Consider the following 21,666-nt stretch of genomic DNA (forward strand, 5'->3'; position numbering starts at 1 on the left):
TCTGATCATTGTGGGAGACTTCAATCAGGCCAACCTGAAAAAGTCTCTGATGAACTACCACCAACACATTACATGTGAGACCAGGGGAGCCAACACCTCGACCACTGCTCCATCACCATGAAGAACGCCTACTGAGCCATACCACGACTGCATTTCAGCAAGTCTGATCACCTGACTGTAATTCTACTCTGAGTGTACAAGCAGAGACTGAGGACCACAGCACCGGGGTGAAGACGGTGAAAGTATGGTCGAGAGAGGCAGAGGAGCATTTGCAGGACTGCTTTGAATCAGTGGGCTGGAACATATTCAAGATCTCATCCATGAACTTGAAAGAATATGCAACATGTGTCACTGACTTGATCAAGACCTGGATGGATGAGTGTAAGCCCACGCGCAAATACTGGTTGTTTCCCAACCAGAAGCCTTGAATGAATCAGAGAATTTGCAACCAAATGAGGGCAAGTTCAAGGGCATTTAAGGCTAGGGATCTAGAGTTCTATAGGAAGTCCAGGTACGACCTGCAGAAGGGAATTTCTGAAGCAAAGTGTTACCAGAGGAAGCTAGAGACAGATCCTGGCATAGCTGGTGAATACAAAGCAAGGGCAAGCACCATAGATAGCTGTGATGCTTCATTACCCGATGCCGGAACGCCTTCTATGCCCACTTTGAGGTGGAGAACCAAACAGTGCCTTCTAGAATCCCTGAAAAGGCTGATATCTAGCACCGTGACATCTGTCTCTGAGGACAAAGTCAGAACATCATTCAAGAGGGTGAACCCTTGAAAGGTGTCAAGGCTTGACGGCGTACCTGGCAGGGTGCTGAAGATTGACGCCAACCAACTAGCCAGAGTGCTCACGGACATTTTCAACCTCTCATTGCTGCAGTCAGAGGTTCCTTTTTCTTTTTAAAATATTTTTATTGAGTTTAACTTAACAATCCATATACAGGATAGTAATAAAGCAAAGCAAAATAATAACATATACAAAACATAAAATTAAAGTAAACACACAATATAACAAATTTTAAATTCCATCCCTTATTATTAAGTATATTTATCTATTAAAATGATTATATGTATAAATCAGTTAAATACTATTATAACAAATCTTATTATACCGTAATAAAATCTAAAAAAGGGATATTATCCAGGTTAATCATAATTAAACCCCATCAATCCATTTATCTGAAAGGAAAAAAACCCTAAAACTAATACTAATCTAACCCCTCCCTCTGATCAAGGTTACAAGAAAAATAGAAAGATGGATCAAGTCGCGACCTCCAGAAGACGGATGGATCAGCCTTTGAGCACCCAAATCACCTCAAACTACCAGTTACGATAGTATTCTATAAATGGGCCCAACCTTTTCAAACTGAAACTTTTTATCTTTAATTTAATACCTAATTTTCTCTAAGCTTAGATATGATATGACATCGTGTAGCCATGTGTATGTGTCGGTGAGAGTTCATCTTTCCACTTCATTAAAACTGCTAGTCTGGCTATCAATGTGCTAAAAGCTAAAACTTTCTCTTGAGGTGCGATAAAAGTTTATCTGGTTTGCACGAGAAATCATAAGAACAGTTAAAGGGCATGGACCTAATTTAATCTTAAAAATTGTTGACAAAGAAAGAAAAATATTCTGCCAATATCTTCCAAATTTAGGAAATTTTTTGGTTCTAATAATTTTTCTCTGCTAGTTCTATTTCGGATAACCATTCATTCCCGCCTTCAATATTAGATGAAGGCTTTAAAGAATGCTACAGATTTAGTATTAAAAATTTTAAAGACGTTTATTTGAAACAACTTTGCTTCTTTTGAATATTGCCAGTTAAATTTAAGCTATCTAATAGACATCTTTTTAGATAATTGCAAGTTAGGAATTTTGTTCAATATAAATCGAAGCAGTCAGAGGTTACCACCTGCTTCAAAAGGGCATCAATCTTTCTGGTGCCCAAGAAGAATAGTGCGAGCTGCACTAGTAGTACTAACTTCTACTGAAATGCTTTGAGGGGGTGATTATAGCCAGAGTTAACATGTATCTGGACCCTCTGCAATTCGCCTATCGTCACAATCTCTCCACAGCAAACGCAATATCACTGGCTCTCTACTCAGTACTGGATCACCTCAAAACCGATAACTCATACATACAGCTGCTCTTTATTGACGACTGCTCAGCCTTCAACACCATTATTCCCTCAATGCTGATCAAGAAGCTTCAAACTCTGGGCTCTGCAACTGGATCCTTGACTTCCTTATCAGAAAATGGCAGTCAGTATGAATTGTAAACAACGTCGTCCCCTCACTGATTATGAACACAGGCACACTCCAAGGATGCGTGCTTAGCCCACTGCTCTACTAGTTATTCACCCATGACTGTGTGGCCAGACACAATTCCAATGCTACCTACAAGTTTGTCGATGACACAACAGTTGTCAGCAGAATTACAACTGGCAGTGAGGAAGCGTCCAGGAGGGAGATAGATCAGCTCGTTGAGTGATGTCATGCCAACAATCTTGCGCTCAGCATCTGCAAATCTAAGGAGATGATTGTGGACTTTAGGAGAAAGTCATGGGAATATGACCCAATTCTCATCGAGGGCTTAGTAATGTTGTGGAGAGGGTCAAGAACTTCAAATTCCTGGGTGTTAACGTCTGTCCTGAGCCTCCATGTTGATGCAATCATGAAGAAGGCTCTCCAGTGGCTATAGTTTGTGAAGTGCTTGAGGACTTGTCACTGAAGACTCTTGAACACTTCTACAGATGTACCATGGCATTCTGGCTGGTTGACTCTCAGCCTGGTATGGAGGCACCAACTCTCAGGACAAGAAAAAAAAAACTTCAGAGCGTGGTTAACTCGGCCTGTGACAGACACCAGACTTCACTCCATTGAGGATATCTACATGAGGCGGTGTCTTAAAAAGGCAGCCTCCATCCTCAAAGACCCCCAACACCCAGGCCATGCCCTCTTCACTCTGTTACCATGGTGGGGGGGATAAAGTACAGGAGCTTAAAGATGAGCACTTAGTGGCACAAGGACAGCTTCTTCCTTGCTGCCATCAGATTCCTGAATAATTAATGAACTAAAGAGACTGACTTGGTTTTCGTGCACGATTTAAAAAAAAAAAATTACCGTTGTAAAAATGTTTATCTGAATTTTTGCACAATAATGCTGCAAATATCGTGACTTGTTCATGACAATAAATTCTGATTCGGATTAAGGAATCCTTGGATTTGTACACCATGGACCTGCTATTCTGCATTTCCCTCCAGGGCCCTATCATCTGCTGGATCTTGTCAAACCCAAGATATCTTTCCCTGTCTTTTGTTTGGAATTAAAAACTCTAACCAGAGATTTCATACAACTAAAAGGGGGTGAATCTATTGGTGGGGGAATTGGGGGTGAGGGAAGAACTACTGTTTGTCATTGAAGTGGCATGCTGGGCTTTTTTTGGGTGTGCCTGATGTAAATATATCTTTTTGTGCAAATGGAGTGCTGTGTTTATAGCATTCTCATGTGCTAAGTTTTCATTACCATTTTATGCTGCCAAAGGTTTTTCACATTTCTCAAAGCCATTTCCACAGGTGCAGCCAGCTATTGTGCTCGTTCTAATTTTAGAGTCTGGACTGCATGTGGCCTTCTTTAGTCCACACAAATTTATTTCTCTTCTCCAGGAACAAACTACAGTTACGATGCTACAACAGATTCATGGAGTGTTGTTTAATTGGCTTTGACTTTTGGTCACGGGTCTCTCTATCAGTGGGTTGAAATGGTTTTGTAATTTTTCTGTTGCAAAGCAGAGGAGACGATGTTCATTTTGTAGGGTACAAGCAAGTTGGCCAATATTGCATTTGACCCCTCTTGTTCTCACAAATAAGGTTACTTTTGAGCACTCTCACTTAATCCTTTCCAAACATTGCTCTCCCCCTCTATTTCAGTGTTACTGATCTCTTAAAGAACTTTCCTTCTTTCTGTGTGCAAACTGAAGGACTTCACTGCCTTGTCCAACTGTCAAGGTGGGTCAGTATGACTAGTTTGATTCTGAGCCATCGTCTTGCAGTGCCTTCCACTTGGACATCACCCTCTTGCCCTTGACCAGTTTATTTTGCCGACATCATGTCCGTCTGTCTTCTGTGTTTGTCTGCACACCATGCTGACTGCAATAAATGTGAGTTTTTCAAATGCGCCTGACCAAAGCAAATATTTAATCACTTGGCATTCTCCATGTCTCCTTCACCTTCAAACGTTGTAATCCTTTCTACCCATTCTTATTGCAAGTTAGTTCTTGATCTCTCATAAAATACATTGCTGACATAGGACTAGCTTCAAACAAGGTTGATACAAAAACTATTTTGGGGTAGTGCCAATGTACACAATACTTTTCCAGCCCCTCCTCTATATTATCTATCTCCTCTCTCTGTCCGAATCAACCTTTTGCCTCAACAGATGCTGCTGACCCCATTGAATCCCTTGAGCAATATCTTTTTGCTTTAAATTTCACCATCTGCTCTCTGTTGTTTCTCCACCCTGTGCATTTTGGTGGAATATATCAAAGGAGGAAAATGGCGCTATTGCACACAATGCAATAGACAGGTGCTTTGGACATCAGACCTGGATCTTTGGTAGCCTGATTTGCCAAACTATCATTCTGGGCCCAGCTTTGGTCATATTCTAAATGTGAGGATTTACCTGTCATTAAAGATATGCTTTCAAGATTTGGTATTAAATTACAATCTTGTTGGGCCATTGCCGGTGACTGTAGAAGATTCCAGGGCTCTCTTCAAATGTTACCATTGAGTATTTGTTGAATTAGCAAATTCACACATACACTGTGAAGAGTTGGCTTCCTCACTTAATGTTTTGTGCAGTCAGACCAGAGACTGGTGAGAGGGAAACAGTCCGTAATGTTTTCTTTAAGAAGTAAAACACAACACGCTGTGATTGCAGTAAAAACACAAAAACGCTGGAGGAACTCGGCCGGTCTCGCAGCATCCATAGGAGGTAAAGTTATAATACTGACATTTTGAGCCTGAGCCCTTCTTCAAGGTGTGAGCAAAAAGCAGGCAAGGGGCCTTTATTTAAAAAAAAGCTGGTGAAAATAGAAGAATGGGCAGGGAAGAACAGAGTGAAATATGAAAGTCTGCAAAACGTTGTGATTGTAGTAAAAAAAAACACCAAAATGCTGGATGAACTAGGCTGGTCTTTTCAACACCTATAGGAGACCTATGTTTTTTTTTTACATAAAACTTGCGTGATTTTTCTTTTCTGAAGTGCTTCCCCTACTTTCTGGGAGTGGCCAAACCTCCAAATATCCGTATCACAGCGCATGTTTGGATAAAATACCTGAAGTGCAGTATTTAAGGAGGATGGATGTCTTGTTCATTAACTCATTGTTCACGGATCGCCTGCAGTTTAGTTTAGACTGCAGACAATCCGTGAAAATAACCAGGGGTCGCAGAGGTAAAAATGTCAGAACGGGAATGAGTCCCTTATTCCCGTCTGATCTTGATACACAGACTGTATTCCAGGAAATTGGGAATAATTTCCTGGTACACAGTAGCTGTGTTTATATAGGAAAAAAAACATAGAAGATATATAGCTGATGTCTCGGGCCTGACCCTTCTGTTGGTCACTACTCTCTTTTGGAGTACAGACCAACAATCAAAAGGTGTTAATATAAGAGGATATCCTGCTGCAGGGAGGGATGAAAGTTTGTCAGCACTGCAAATCAGATAAGAAGTGACCACACTGTTTACAATATGATTATATCAGAGAGAAATTTAACTTTTATCAATTACAAAAGAATTGGCACAAAGGCAACATGTGGTCCTTGGTCTCTATCACCAGCATCTCAAATATCCAGTGTTTTTTTTATATTTGGATCTTGCTGTATTTCTCTGCTTCTTGAATGGAATAAGACTTTAATAGCATTTAATTAGCTGCAAATTTCTGTTCCATATTTCTCTCCTTTCAGCCTATTACATTATTGTGAAAATGACTGCTTGTGCATTGGAAGTATGCAGAATAGCCAATTACTGTGATCTGCAATTTCAAAATGTGCCAGGACAAAATGGCTCGGCCAGGGATCTGTGACTAATTGTGCTGGCTCAGCTGTCAGTTAGAAGGAAAATTGATGGTGATATCGTTCTTCAAAAACAGCTGTTATTTATATTAAAACTTGTGCCGGAGTACTCCCACAGAAGGTTACCATATGCTTAATGTGGTAGATAAAAGAGGACACTAAATGTTCAAAGTTCTTGTAATTTATGTGGAGTATTAAATTAGAAAATGACTGATATTCAAAGTAACATTTATATATATATATGTATTTTTTTACTTTATCACTTCATGTACACCTAGTATCCTGCAAACATGATCGGACAAGAATAGCACTTATGAATGCTAATTTAGTCAAATAGTCATTTTTATTAGCAGAAGTGTTTCTGAGCCTGCTGTCTAATCAAATCTTGCACGGTGATGGGAGTTGATCCCTAATTGAATTCTGCATTGTGCATTTACTTTCTGTCTCCCACCTTCTCCAAATCTCTCGAGTCTCATCACCGTGTTTGTTTTATTTTTGAATTGCTCAAACATAACCTGCGAGCTATTTGTTTTTTTTCCTGTGGATCTCCTGCAGAGGCAGCTGCTTGAAGCTGATTGTAGATGCCACTTTAGCATTTCCAATTAAAATAAACTCAAGCAAGCTGGAGTGTTAATTTAGCATGCAGGTAACAGCAAGCAATTAGAGTGGGGGGGGGGGGGGAATAAAATCAAATGTTGGGCTTTATTGGACAGAAGTTGGAATGTTGAGGTTGGCAGGTCTTGTGGAGGGCTTTGAGAATGTACATTATGTATCATATGATTGAAAGATGGATGTACTTTCCAAATGCAGTTTTTTGAAGATTCAAGAGATTTATCCTTTTAATTGAACAGTTATCTTAATGAAGAGAGGGCGAATAAATTGTATCTATTACTGTGCAGTTTTGAATGAAAGGAGTCCTAGAGAAATAAGTTGTGCCCTAATGAGGTTTTGCAGTGCAGCTGTACCTGTTGTGGGTGAATCTAGACGAAAGGCATGGTCTTCAGATAAATCGTCAGCCATAAAACAAAGGAGGAAATGCTTTTGAGGTTTGCTTATCTTGTGTTTCTCTACCCTGGAAGCTGAGTGTGCCAAATTATTGCATATATTTAAAGTCAATACAAATCAAGCACTGGGGAATACCCTTTGCTGGGGTTACTGTGGTTCCTAAAAAGTGATTCACCACCAGGTCTTCAACAGTGATGGATAATGGCAATAAATGCTGGGCTTGTCAGATGCTGACACCCTGCAAATGACAAAATAAAACTGGGCAGAGACCAGAGCTGGGCAACAATTGTAATGTTGTATGTTCTCGAGGGTTAGGAGGTAGGAAAGGTTTAGTTTTTTTTTTGTCAGGAGTATATAGGTCGGCACAGCTTCGAGGACTAAATGGCCCGTGGTGCGCTGTAATGTTTTGTCTTCAGTGGTGAGGATGTCGGTAGCAGTGCTTTGGAAAGAAGGGTGATTTGTATCTTGGACCTGCTGAGGGAGGAACGCACAGCTTTTTACACCCATCTCTTACAATGTTGGATGAGAACTTTTCACCTTGTGTTTGAAATGAAGCTGCTTGTAAAGAATTAGCATTTAACCACTGTACTTGCAAGATTTTAATGTTTTGTAATAAAAATGGGAGTTGGGCTTCAATGGTGATGAATAATTCTTTGAGATTACAGTATGATATTCATTTTGGATCTTCCTACACAATGTCACTCTGAAGTGTGATTCAGGCAGTTTGCTTGTTTATGGATGAGTTAGGGTGGCTGGCTCCTTTCCCAAACTTTTGACGATGTCTTTCAGACAATCATTTGCCCTTGAAGTAGATCCTCTTTGTTATTAATATAATAAGCAAAAAGGGATCCTGACTGCTCATCTTCACAACAGTAAACACAGAGAAGAACATATGAGTAGTACCATTAATTACAAGGAGGAAAGTACTGGACTCTGAACTCAAGCTGGAATCAATAATAATACCCATTTTTTGAGTGCACAAAATTCAGCTTCTCCTTCCCAGCTCTCTCCAAGTGATATATATGTGCACTGCCTTGTCATTATCAGAGATTTTATTTCTGTTGGAGAAACTTTGATGAATGGAGCATTTTAGTCAAGAAAATTTGAACATCTTTCCTCATCTCTTTTCAACCTAAGGGTGAAATCTTGATGAAGCATAGAGATGGAACATTGGTTGTCAAATTACTGTTTTTAAAAAAAATAAAATTGCGATGAAAAAGCAGTTGTGTACTTCAAATAACTTCTGTTGTTATTTTGTTTCCACCATTATGTTGAAGTGGTGCATTCAGATTTCCTTCATGTGATCTTTGAGGAGAGTCTAGACCATGTACCAACATGAAGGCAATGAGGAAAGCAAATGAAATGTTCTCTAATTTTAGTTAACCAGAGATGGTGGAATCTCTCCTTTGGAATATATCTATTTTAAATCCTTTTTTAACAAAAAAAAAAAAAATTTCTACCATTGCATTTTGATTCACAGATCCTTTTAACTTGCCAAGTTATTTCAGCTTGTAATTTCTTGTGATAATAATGGACCTTATTTAAGTTTACAATACGAGTCTTGGGACCATTCTTCACTCTCTTTCAAATGGAATATAATTTTCAATCCTATTATGATCGCTGCAACCCATAGTTGCCTGCACCTGAGGTCATTAAGTAATCTTTTTCTTGTACGGCACCAGATTTGGCCAAACCTGCTACCTTACTGGCTGCCGAGTTAAGAAATTATCCTGAAGAGACATTCTCTGTGAACTCCTCATCAAGGCACATTGATATCTTTGCTTGCTCCAGTTTCTAGGCAGGTTAAAATTACCCACTATTATTGCCTTAGTCTTCTGACAAGATCCCGTTATTTATTTTTTATACTTGGCCCTCCCACCCTGCAGTTACTGCCTGCATACAGTCCCCACAAGCAACTTCTTGCATTTGGTATTTATTATCCGTGCCCAAAAATGCTCCAAGATTGTGGTTTCCTGCACTTTAATCACCCCTCTCTTTTGCTGTCAGTCTGTTAATAATTGAGCCACTCTATTAGGACAAAAGGTAAGATTTCATTCCACCAGTTATCAGGCTCTTAAACCTCCCCTTGTTCCTCTAATCAGGGATGGGGGCTCTGACACTGCAAGAGGATTGTTTGCACTATTCCAGACACAGGAATAACAATATCAACTATTTTTGTATTTATTTTTAATTAAATTAAATACAGTATATGATTGTTCTAGTGGTTTTAGTTTTTTAAATGAAGTACCTGGTTGGCAACCTTACGGCAGGCAGAAGGCAATTTTATGTATTTTTACATGTTCGGTCCTATTACATGACAATAAAGGAATCTTTTAATCTTAAAATAGGAATTTTGGTGCACATGTACTTTTTACAATGTATATGACAATAAACCTATTTGCATCGTAACTCCTTGAACCTCTTAATGTCAGCTTGTTATTAACCAACAAAGCCACCCCTCAACCCAAGTGGCATCCTGTCCTTCCTAAATATCACTTATCTCCCAGTGTTAAGGTCCCAATATTTGTCTTACTGTCCCCATGTGTGCACAATGTTTAGAATAGCATAGAAGGTCATCTTTGCGGTTGATCTGTTTTTCAAGCCATGTTTACTTAGGCATAGCCCCTTTATTATAAATCTCTTGGCTCTCTCCTGGTTTTTCACTTAAATTTGTTTTGTGAATCATTTCCCATATAATAAAAAATCCCCACATTCTGCTGAAAGACATGCAACATGTCCTGCACCCCCCCGAACCATACCATTTTCTTAATTGATCTCCCCACAACATCCTACGGTGCGTGTTTTTCTTTCCATCTGACCCAGTGAATTGCTAATATGGTAAAATAACAATGCTGGAGAAACTCAGCAAGTCAAACAGTATATATTGCGAAGGTAAAGCTTCATAGGTAAAGCGACAAGATCTCCATCCTCAATCGATGGTCAGAACACTTCCAATCCCTTTTCAGTGCCAACCGCTCAGTCCAAGAATCCGCCCTGCTCCAGCTCCCTCAACAACCCATGAGGCTAGAGCTGGATGAGGTCCTCACCCGGGAAGAGACATATAAGGCCATTGAACAACTGAAAAGTGGCAAAGCAGCAGGTATGGATGGAATCCCCCCCAGAGGTCTGGAAGGCTGGCGGCAAAGCTCTGCATACCAAACTGCATGAGTTTTTCATGCTCTGCTGGGACCAAGGAAAGCTGCCTCAGGACCTTCGTGATGCCATCATCATCACCCTGTACAAAAACAAAGGCGAGAAATCAGACTGCTCAAACTACAGGGGAATCACTCTGCTCTCCATTGCAGGCAAAATCTTCGCTAGGATTCTCCTTTATAGACTAATACCTAGTGTCCTCCCAGAATCACAGTGTGGCTTTCGCGGAAACAGAGGAACTACTGACATGGTCTTTGCCCTCAGACAGCTCCAAGAAAAGTGCAGAGAACAAAACAAAGAAGTCTACATCACCTTTGTTGACCTCACCAAAGCCTTTGACACCATGAGCAGGAAAGGGCTCTGGCAAATACTAGAGCGCCTCGGATGCCCCCCCTCAAGTTCCTCAACATGGTTATCCAACTGCTCGAAAACCAACAAGGTCGGGTCAGATACAGAAATGAGCTCTCTGAATCCTTCTCCATTGACAACGGCGTGAAGCAAGGCTGTGTCCTCACACCAACCCTCTTTACTATCTTCAGCATGATGCCGAAACAAGCCATGAAAGACCTCAACAATTAAGACGCTGTTTACATCCGGTACCACACGGATGGCAGTCTCTTCAATCTGAGGCACCTGCAAGCTCACACCAAGACACAAGAGCAACTTGTCCGTGAACTACTCTTTGCAGACGATGCCGCTTTAGTTGCCCATTCAGAGCCAGCTCTCCAGCGCATGACGTCCTGTTTTGCGGAAACTGCCAAAATGTTTGGCCTGGAAATCAGCCTGAAGAAAACTGAGGTCCTCTATCAGCCAGCTCCCCACCATGACTACCAGCCCCCCCACATCTCCATCGGGCACACAGAACTCAAAACGGTCAACCAGTTGACCTACCTCGGCTGCACCATTTCATCTGATGCAAGGATCGACAATGAGATAGAAAACAGACTCGCCAAAGCAACTAGCGCCTTTGGAAGACTACACAAAAGAGTCTGGAAAAACAGCCACCTGAAGAAACACACAAAGATCAGCGTGTACAGAGCCGTTGTCATACCCACGCTCCTGTTCGGCTCCGAATCATGGGTCCTCTACCGGTATCACCTACGGCTCCTAGAACGCTTCCATCAGCGCTGTTTCCGCTCCATCCTCAACATTCATTGGAATGACTTCATCACCAACATCGAAGTACTCGAGCTGGCAGAGTCCGCAAGCATTGAATCCACGCTGCTGAAGACCCAACTGCGCTGGGTGGGTCACGTCTCCAGAATGGAGGATCATCGCCTTCCCAAGATCGTGTTATATGGCGAGCTCTCCACTGGCCACCGAGACAGAGGTGCACCAAAGAAGAGGTACAAGGACTGCCTAAAGAAATCTCTTGGTGTTTGCCACATTGAACACCGCCAGTGGGCTGATATTGCCTCCAACCGTGCATCTTGGCGCCTCACAGTTCGGCGGGCTGCAACCTCCTTTGAAGAAGACCACAGAGCCCACCTCACTGACAAAAGACCCAACACCCAACCCCAACCAACCAATTTTCCCTTGCAACCGCTGCAACTTTGCCTGCCTGTCCTGCATGGGACTTGTCAGTCACCAACAAGCCTGCAGCAGACATGGACATACCTATCCATAAATCTTCGTCTGCGAACCCAATCCAAAGAAATCTACATAACCAGCCCTTCATCAAAGTTTGAGAAAAATATAGACAGGCACCCAAACAAAATGGTGGGGGGGACATGGTGGGGCAGGGGCAGGGAGAGGAGCACAGGCCCACAGGCAGCATGTAATAGCTGGATAAGGGTGGAAGGGCACACCAGCAAACTGGGGTCAGGGGTGGAGAGCTGGAGTAAAAACGTCAGAGGGATGGAGAAGAGGGGGAGAACAGGAAATAGAGTCGCTGAAACAAGGGAAATCTAAATACCATCAGGTTGGTGAGTGCCCAGACGTAAAATTAGGTGTTGCTCCACCAATTTATGGGTGGTCTTGGTTTGACATTACATGAGGCCATGGACAGGCCTATCAGCATGGGAGTGGGGAGCAGAATTGAAACAGTTGGCTACTGGGAGATCTGTCACTGATGCAGACAGAGTGATAGTGTCACTGGGAGACTACCCTGATTTAGAAGTACAGTGCAGCCCACCCAGGTTATCCTGATTGTCTAGCACTCAATTACACTTGACTTATTTTATTCCCTCCATCAACTTCCCCTCCCCTATTCTACTATTCACTGACAAACCAGGGGCACTTTACAATGGGCAATCCACATGGCTTCACGATTCAATTTATTATCATAGTAATAAAACAGTGTCATTTAAAATGAAATTTCTTTTTGCCTGCTACAAGGCAGACAGATTCACCACTGTCAGGAATTGTCTAAGTGCCTCTTACAGTCAGGGAGAGAGAAGCAATAGAGAGTCCCTCCAGAGTCGGTGAGTGTCCGGGAATGAAAGGATTGTCTGACAGCTCTTGGTTCTAGGAGAATGAAGGAGGATCTCATTGAAACATTTTGAATGTTGAAAGGTGTGGACAGAGCAGTTGGAGAAAGGTGGTTTACCCTGATGGGAAAGTCTAGGATAAGAAGACACAACTTCAGCATTGAAGGGCATTGGCATTTCTTCAGCGAGAGGGTGAATATGTTTCCTTAGCTAGTTGTGAAGGCCAAGTCATTTGGTGTAATTAAGGGGGGGAGGGGAAAGAGATTAATGAATTTTTGATTCGCCAGGGCATCAGAAGTTGAAGGGAGAAGGCCAGGTAGTGGGGCTGAGTTGGGAAAATGGATTGCTTACGATTAAATGGTTGGGCAGATTTAAAAAACTGAATATCCTATTTCTGCTCCTACTGTATGTCTTGTGTGCTAATAGATAGAATGCAAATCTATATTTTAGTACCCATGACATTAGCCAGCTAAATTAAACCTCCTTGGGTGCTTTCATGAGGAACCTGTTTAACCCAGGTGCCAAACCACTAGGTGCTGCAGTATTTGCCTAACCAGCTGTTGGAAATGTGGGCAGTTCAGAAGAACCTGCTTAACGTCCTGTTAATGGGCACTTTCAGATCTGCACCTTGGTCTCGGGGTGCAGACCTGAACCAAGTTATCGTGATACCCTGAATTTGTCTGGGAGTAAAAGGCTCTGAAACCCTCATTGGGTTTCCTTCATTAATATTTCTTCCCTCCTCTGGGATCTAGAAATCCCATCTGCTGCCAGCAAAAGGAGAATGAAGGTCTTCAAAACAACCAGCACTGGCTGAAGAGCTCCAAATGACTTTATGACCTGCTTTGTGGATTACTTATTGGTGTCTTTACAGGTGATTTTTATTTTTCCTTATTTGCTTTTCTGCCATGAGGTTGCTTATTTGTGGCGACATTGAAGCCTGATTATAGTTCGCAACAAACAGGCAATTATTGCAAGGCACAAATTGATAACTGTGCAATCTGTGGAACTCCTTTCACAAGAGAGCTGTGTTGTTGTCCGAGGAATAAAGCCTAAAAGCAAGAACTAGCTTGTTGACAGTGGCTTCAAGAAACACTAATTTCTTGGAATTCTTGGGGAATTTCTTTGAGTTGTTATCTGAGGGCAAGTCTGTTTACAAAGGTCACCCCTTCAACGTGAATGCTGATACAAGATTGCTTTTAGAGTCCTGAGCTGTTTGTACACCCTTTTCTTCTAATTTCTCTGATCATTTAAAAAAAAATCCTCTTGAACTACTCCCTCAATGCAAGTAAATAGGCTCATTAGCAGTTTTAAGGGAGCAAGCAGTTATGGATCATGTTTTAAATTTTCTGTACATTTGACAAGTTCTCAGTTTGATAAGAACTTTTCTTAACATGTTTATCCAACAAAACCTGGATTTTTTTTTTCATTTCTGAGAAAATGTGTTGCTTGCTAGACCAACATCTTCAAGACCTCTGTTAAATTTCCATAGCATGAGGATGTGTGAATTGGAGAAAAACTTGCAGCTGTTTTCAACCCCCCCCCCCCCCCCTCGGTGTACTGCTATATCAGTCCAGAAGTAAATTTGTGAGGCACATCACATGGATGGTGCACAGAGCAATCTGCTGTTGGGTTTCTGCAGGAAGTAAGTGGTGAGGATGGTGGGTAGGACCCCATCAAGTGGGCTCTTTTATTCATGTTATATTGAGCTGCTTGCCAATAAAGCATGAGATGTAGGAGAAGTCGGCAATCCGGCCCATCAAGGCAGCTCTGCCATTCAATGAGATCATGACTAATCTGATGATAGGCTCATCTGTATTTTACCCATGTCCCTTAATTCCCCTACTATGTAAAGATCTATCCAACCCTGTCTTCAATATATTTACTGAGATAGCCTCCAGTGCTTCAACAGGCAGTGAATTTCACAGAATTTTCTCTGGGAAAAACAGCAATTCCTCCTCATCTCCATTCTAATTCTACCACCCAGAATCCTGAGGCTATGCCCCTCGTTCTGGTCTCTCCTACCAAATGAAACCACTTGCCTCCCTCTATCTTATCCATGCCTTTCATAATTTTAAATATTTCAAAAAGGTTCCCTCTCATTCTTCTAAATTCCAGCTAGTACAATACCAGATGACTCGATCTCTCCTCATAGGCAAACCACCTCACCTCTGGAATCAACTCCAGTTTGAAGCTCCTGCGGAGTGCCTCCAAAGCTAGTACATCATCCAACCAGACCTGTTTCTTTGCACTTCTAACTTGTCTTTTAGATGCTGGAATAGCTTTAGAGAGATGGGCTGAATCACAGACTATTTGATGTACAGTATCTTGTGGCCATGCTATTTGTCCTGGAGTTCTACTGCATAGAAAGGCCCTTTGGCCCAACTTGTTCATGCTGATCAAGCCTTTCTTATCCATGTACCTGACTAAATGTTTTTTGAACATAGCAATTGTACCACTTCTACCACTTCACCTGGCCACTGGATCCATGAGCCTGTCACCCTCTGCATGAAGAAGGTACCCCTCAGATCTCTTTTAAATCTTTCCTCTCACCTTAAATCTATGCCTTCTAGTTTTAGATTACCCTACCCTGGGATAAACAACTGATGACTTACCTCTGCCTCATTTTGCCTCCTAAGCTACAGGGAGAGAAGCTTCATTCTAACTACCCTCCTAAAAATTCAAGCCAATTAGTTTTGGCAGCATTCTTGTGATTTTTTTTTGGCACCCTTCCCTTAATGATATCTTTCCTCGAGCTGGGTGTCCAAGACAGTGTACAATACTCAATGCAGTCTTACCAACATTTAAACACATTTCTGACAGGACATTCTTGCTTTTGTACTCAATGTCCTGGCTGCAGTGTTCTGCAAGGACATCAGCCTTGCGTTTGCCTGCATCACCGCTGATGAAGGGAATGTTTCTGGAGCCTCTTCCAATTTACATGTCCAAACACATAGATTCATAGAAATATGGAGATAGGCTCTTTGGCTGAACTTGTCCATGCCAACCTGACTAATTCCATCTGAATTTGGTCTATATTCAATCTGAACCTTTTCTCCCATGTAACTGTCTAATTGCCGTTCAAACATTGCGATTGAAAGCAACTTTCTCTGGCAGTTCATTCCATAGATTTACTACCTTGCATCTAAGTCCTCATTTCTAAGACTTCCTGACTCTTTGGAAAAGGACTGTGACCTTCCACCTTTATCTATGCCTTTCCTGATTTTATAAACCTCTGGCAGGCCATCTCGCAGCCTTCTACACACTGAGGAAAGAAGTGCCAGCCTATCCAGGATGGACCTCAAGACTGAGGCGTGTGTTTGCACGCGCATGTGCAAATAGATAATATAGATAATATGTGTGCATGTGGAAATGTGTGCACATGTATGTCTATACATATATTCATACACAAATGCTGTGTGTTTATAATTTATACACATGATATAATGTGTTTGTGCGTGAGTGTATATATATATATATGTGTGTGTGTATTTATATATGTATTTATTTTTACATACACACATACACACACACTTGGAGTTTGAAATCTCTTGTTATATCGAATTTGGTCTATTTAATGATTTGAGGGCTTAAAATTAGCATCCAAAGTGCTGCATTATTCTGTCCACTGGGTTCAGATTGGGCCTCAATGATGCATTCAGATGATGCTTTCTTGTATCCCAAAGCACTTAAGTGCCTCAAGTACATTTAATAGCATTTGCAAGTTAATTTTTCTCTCCATGTTTATGGTGTAATGATTTCAATAATTTTCTGGCAGATAAATAGTGGTTAACACGTTAACATCCCCCTCAAAATTTACATCTAAGTTGGCATACGAGCACAGTGAGGTCAGACGGTGTGTTATTAAATGGAGCCTTTTGCAGCATGTAAAAATAAGTATTAGCCTCTTGAAAGTAGAGACTAGGGAATTAAAACAGCAAATGAAGAAATAGCAGAAACACAAAATATTTGACCCTGTTAAGCCTTGAAAATGATGAGCAGCTTGTGTCAAGGTCATCCTTTGAGCCTGTCACCCATTTAACTATTCTGTTTTTTCAATTAGTTCATAAAGTTTTGACCTCACATTTCTCCATAATCTGTTCCACCTGCCATGTTCTTGTTGATCTTCGCGCCATTCCCTCAAAATGTCTTTACAATCTGGTCACTACTGTCAACTTTGCCTTGTGGACCTATGATGCACCATCAGGATGGGTCAGGAAGCTCTGGTAGAAAGGGAAGACTCTTCCAATATGGTGAAAGAAATATACTCCAAAAGAATCATCTGTGAAGAACAATAAATGCAGAATAAAAATTGAGGGAAATTGGAATATTGAAAGTTAGAAGCATCATTGTTTCAGGAGGAACAGAATGGAACAAAGATAGGTTAATTAGCTAAGGATTTGACAGTGAGAAATTATAAAAATCCATTGTTATTGCAGTATTAGAAGGGCACCTACAAATTTATAATTATTACAAATCGGACACCCCATAACTTTCTAAAAAGGAAATTTCTGCTGACAAACCTAAGAATTTTGAGAATCCAACTAGAAATGTGGGTTGTGGCTGTAATGTATTTGGATTTCTGAAAGTCTTTCAATAAAGGTATCAGAGAAGAAGGTTTCTTCATTGAGGAAATTATACCAAGTGAGATGAGAATAATAACCAAGAAATCATTTTCTTTGTCAGAGATTAGTGATGAGGCCTCAGTTGTTCGTTCATACTGGGTGTAACCTCCAGGTGAACCGCACGATGAAAAAGGCAGGTGAAAAAACAAACTGTGAGGAGGGTACAAATCTAAAACTGGATTCTGTGACATTGTGATTAAAGACATAAATGCTGGAGGAACTCAAGGGCTCAAGCCTGAAACATTGGTTATGTATTTTTTTTTAACCACCCTGGACGTTACATGTCCTGCTGAGTTACTCCAGCATTTATGCATTTTTACTACAATCACAATGTCTGCAGACTTTTGTATTTTGCTCCATTAAATAGCATTTCTTTTCAGGTACTTTGTTCAACTATCATTCAACTATAATAGGAAGGATTTTTGGGTGAATTTGTACCAACAACAAAGCAGGTTTGACATTTTGCCAGCCAAAAGCCTTGGTCCTATTGTCAACTTTAACGGTGTTAAGCTTCTTGTTCCCCACACTGACATCCAGCTCCATACTGTGGTCATTAGAGCAAAGCCTTACTTAAATGAGGATAATTTTACATTTATTTATTTTGCTTTTTTCATGAATTAAATTGGCATCCTTATCAGGTTTCCCAGGGAAATGTGCACCCTTCAGTGACCCTGTCAAGCCTTGAAAATGATGAGCAGCTTGTGTCAAGGTCATCCTTTGAGCCTGTCACCCATTTAACTATTCTGTTTTTCCAATTAGTTCATAAAGTTTTGACGCACATTCCTCCATAATCTGTTCCATCTGCCATGTTCTTGTTGATCTTCATGCCATTCCTTCAAAATGTCTTTACAATCTGGTCACTACTGTCAACTTTGCCTTGTGGACATATGATGTACCATCAGAATGGGTCAGGAAGCTCATGGTAGAAAGGGAAGACTCTTCCAATATGTTGAAAGAAATATACTCCAAAAGGGAGTATCTGGGACATCGATTCTGAGAAAGGTATTTGCAGGCTTTGTATTCCCTCAATGTGGCATTTGTTGTTCATTAAAAGAAGAAACTCCTAAAGGAGTTTTCAGGGAATCAGGTGACAATGACCTGATCATCCTGAGCATATTGGCAGTCTGGAGTGAAGAGTCTTGTTGGCACAAGTGCGTCCTTCTTCTCTGAATCCTTAAATAGCCCAACTTTTGGAACTTAGCATAGGTGGAAATTGCCAACAGTTTTTTTTTTTAAGTGGAGTGTGTAAATGGTTAAATGGGAGTCTTGGAATATGTCCTGTGGCATTCTTACTCATGTAGACCTTTGGGATCAATAAAGGCTTGAGTCTGCTTTATTTTTGTGGCTCCTGAGATGACTAGTGGGGCAAATGAGTCAAGAGACAGAAGTAAAACACAAACATCTGCAGATACTGTGATTGAAGTAAAAACACAATGCTGGAGAAACTCAGTAGGTCAAACAGTGTCCTTCATGTATCAATGATAAAGATACAGAAACAACGTCGTGGGCCTGATCCCATCATCAAGTTATGAGGGCTCAAGCCTGAAACATTGGTTATGTATCTTTGCTACATGCAGTACATTGTTTGACCAGCAAGGCCAGATTAAGCAAGTGCGTGGCCTGGAGCATATTTTATAATGTGGCTCCCTTGGTCTGAAATTTAAAAAAATACATATAAATATTAAAACATCTTGTTCAGTGGTTCTCAACCTTTTTCTTTTCACTCACATACTACTTTAAGTATTCCCTATGCCATAGGTGCTCTGTGAAAGGGATTGCTTAAGATGGTATGTGGGTGGAAAGAAAAAATTTGAAAGGTACTGTTTTAATTGTGCCTAATTGACTCGTTATGTGCACAGTTTCATAACTCCAAAGGAAATGGGCCAATGACAATTTTTCTCAAGCAAAATATTTCAAGAACAATTGGATCTAGAGCAGTGATTTTCAACCTTCCCTTCGCACTCACATCCCACCTTAAGCAATCCCTTAGTATCACAGAGCACTGATGACACAGGATTACTTGAAGTGGTATGTCAGTGGAAGACAAAAGGTTGAGAACCACTGGTGGTGTAGTTTAAAAGAGAGAACAAAAGGGGCAAGTAGGACACCAAATGTCACGGGAAACTAAATTCAGAGGAAAGAGAATAACTCAAAGCAATAAAACATTGCAAATGTAGCCAGCAGCCTGGCACTTTTATGAATGGATATTAACTTGCTTGGGTGTCAAATGACTTGTGGACATAGGTCCTCCAGGCCCAGCTTTCTGACAACTCTGAGAATGTCTGTGTGGTTTATTCTAAATGTGGGACAACAGCGTAACAAACCGCGTGCTATGGTTTGTTTTTCGGCATGGTGCAGTGAGGGGCACGTGTGTGCTTTCAGTTCATCAGGCAGCAGGCGGATAAATTGTTTTCACTTGGGGGACTGGGTAATTTTCTGCTGCTTCAAAACAAGTGAGGGGGAGAGAGAGAGAGAGATAATTAGAACACGACTCATCCAATTAAATTCCTTTTTTTTTACTCGCGTATTCATTTGTGTGCAATCTTGATTTTTATTTCGAGTCAACATTGATAACATCTTTACTCACCCAACCTTGCCAACCTCATTTATTACGTCTTCAAAACAATTGAACTTATTCTTTACAAAATGATGCTAGCTTTCTCAGATCACTCTATATTCAATGATTACATTCTTCATGAAAGGTTATAACAATTTTCGCTACCACCCATTTAAGCATTCATATTTTCCACCGAACCCCCAAACCAAAAGAGCCAATATATAACATTGATAGTATTACTTTCATAGAAATATATTTTAATATACCCTGCACCTTCACATCATCCACTGATATAACATGAAAGTGGAACGTTGTGGTATCTCATCTCTGCTGCACGTGCGGTTTTGATGGAGAGGAGTAACATTTGAGTCAGCAAAATGATTTTCCAGGGAAGGGGGTTTGAAGGATGATTTTTCATTCATACTCAGGCTGGTCAATACAAGCAACTTCTTCATCACCTTCTTAATAGCTCAACAAATCGATTAGATCGTGGGGCAGTAACAAATACCGCTGAGCCGATCACTCTTGCACCCCCGAGCCAATACGTCGCGTGACAGTTCCTTCAGGATTATTTGGTTGCTGATTTCCAAAAGATGATCTGAGCTTGAGAGAACGAAGGAAAATTCCAATGCCCAAATGAGAGTGTCCCCGCGAATCCTAGGAACACTTAATCGTTGCCCTGCTGACGCAAGCATAACACTTCAATAGGCACTTCTTTGGAAGAAAAATGTATTACTGTGGGAATGAAGGAGAGGGTTTCAGGAGACCAAGGCTATCTTCTGCACCAAAGCTTTTCATCCTATTGAGAAACTCCAGCGGCTGTGAGATACCCACACTTCCACAGTCTGTTTAATAACCCCAATTAAAGATGATAATTGGCTAAAGTTAGCAATTATTTACACAAACTATAGAAGCATGGTACCTCATAGCTTCTGCATAAAGATGAAAACAAAAATGTTGAAGTTAAACACCAAGTCAGTCATTCATAATTCATAGAATGCAAAGTAACAGAGTAAGTCAGCAAGCATTTTGTGCGGAGCCCTTGAAAATGCAGGGCCTGGAGCAAGCATATCCGACTTTTGCACTGTTGACCAACTGAGTTTCTCCAGCATTGTTTTTACAAATAAGTCAGTAGATTGTGAGATGATAGACTCCTTCTGACATTCATGAATCTGTGCTCCCACTTTGAGGACTTGAGGCTTTTAATTCCATCATGAATGGCCCTTTGGTGACAGGGCCAGAGGTTCCCAGGAGACAATGGGCTGTTGTTGGCTCTCTTCAAGGAGGCTTTGAGCACATCCTTGTTCTATTGTTTGGCTGGTAATTTCTTTCTGTGACCTAGCTTTGAACCTGTTTCAGGATTTGGTTGTGGGGTATGTGAATGATGCAGCACACCAGTGAAGCTAATTCTGAATACTGCTGACAAAGGCAAGGTGGTTACCCTAATTATCCTCTTGCTAATGTGACTTTGATTATGCTCAACAAATGAGCTTTCACAGGCCAAAAATTTACACCCCTCAACAAGAACTTTTCTCTCCTTTATGTTCTAAAGGATAGGCTTCCTTATTCGAGAATTACTTCCCTTGGTTTTAAACCCTGAGAAAGCTGTGTCTTGGCATTTTCCCTGTCAATCTCCTTGACAGGGGAGGAAAGTTTAGGGGAGACATCAGGGGTAAGTCTTTTTACACAGAGAGAAGTGGGCGCTTGGAATGCATTGCCAGGGGTAGAGATGGAGGTTGGTACAACAGGGACATTTAACAGACTCTTAGATGGGCATGTGGATGAGTGTTAAGATGGGAGACAGGAAAATTTAGTTCGTTATG

Source organism: Narcine bancroftii, chromosome 1, assembly GCF_036971445.1.
Source record: "Narcine bancroftii isolate sNarBan1 chromosome 1, sNarBan1.hap1, whole genome shotgun sequence".
NCBI lineage: Eukaryota > Metazoa > Chordata > Chondrichthyes > Torpediniformes > Narcinidae > Narcine > Narcine bancroftii.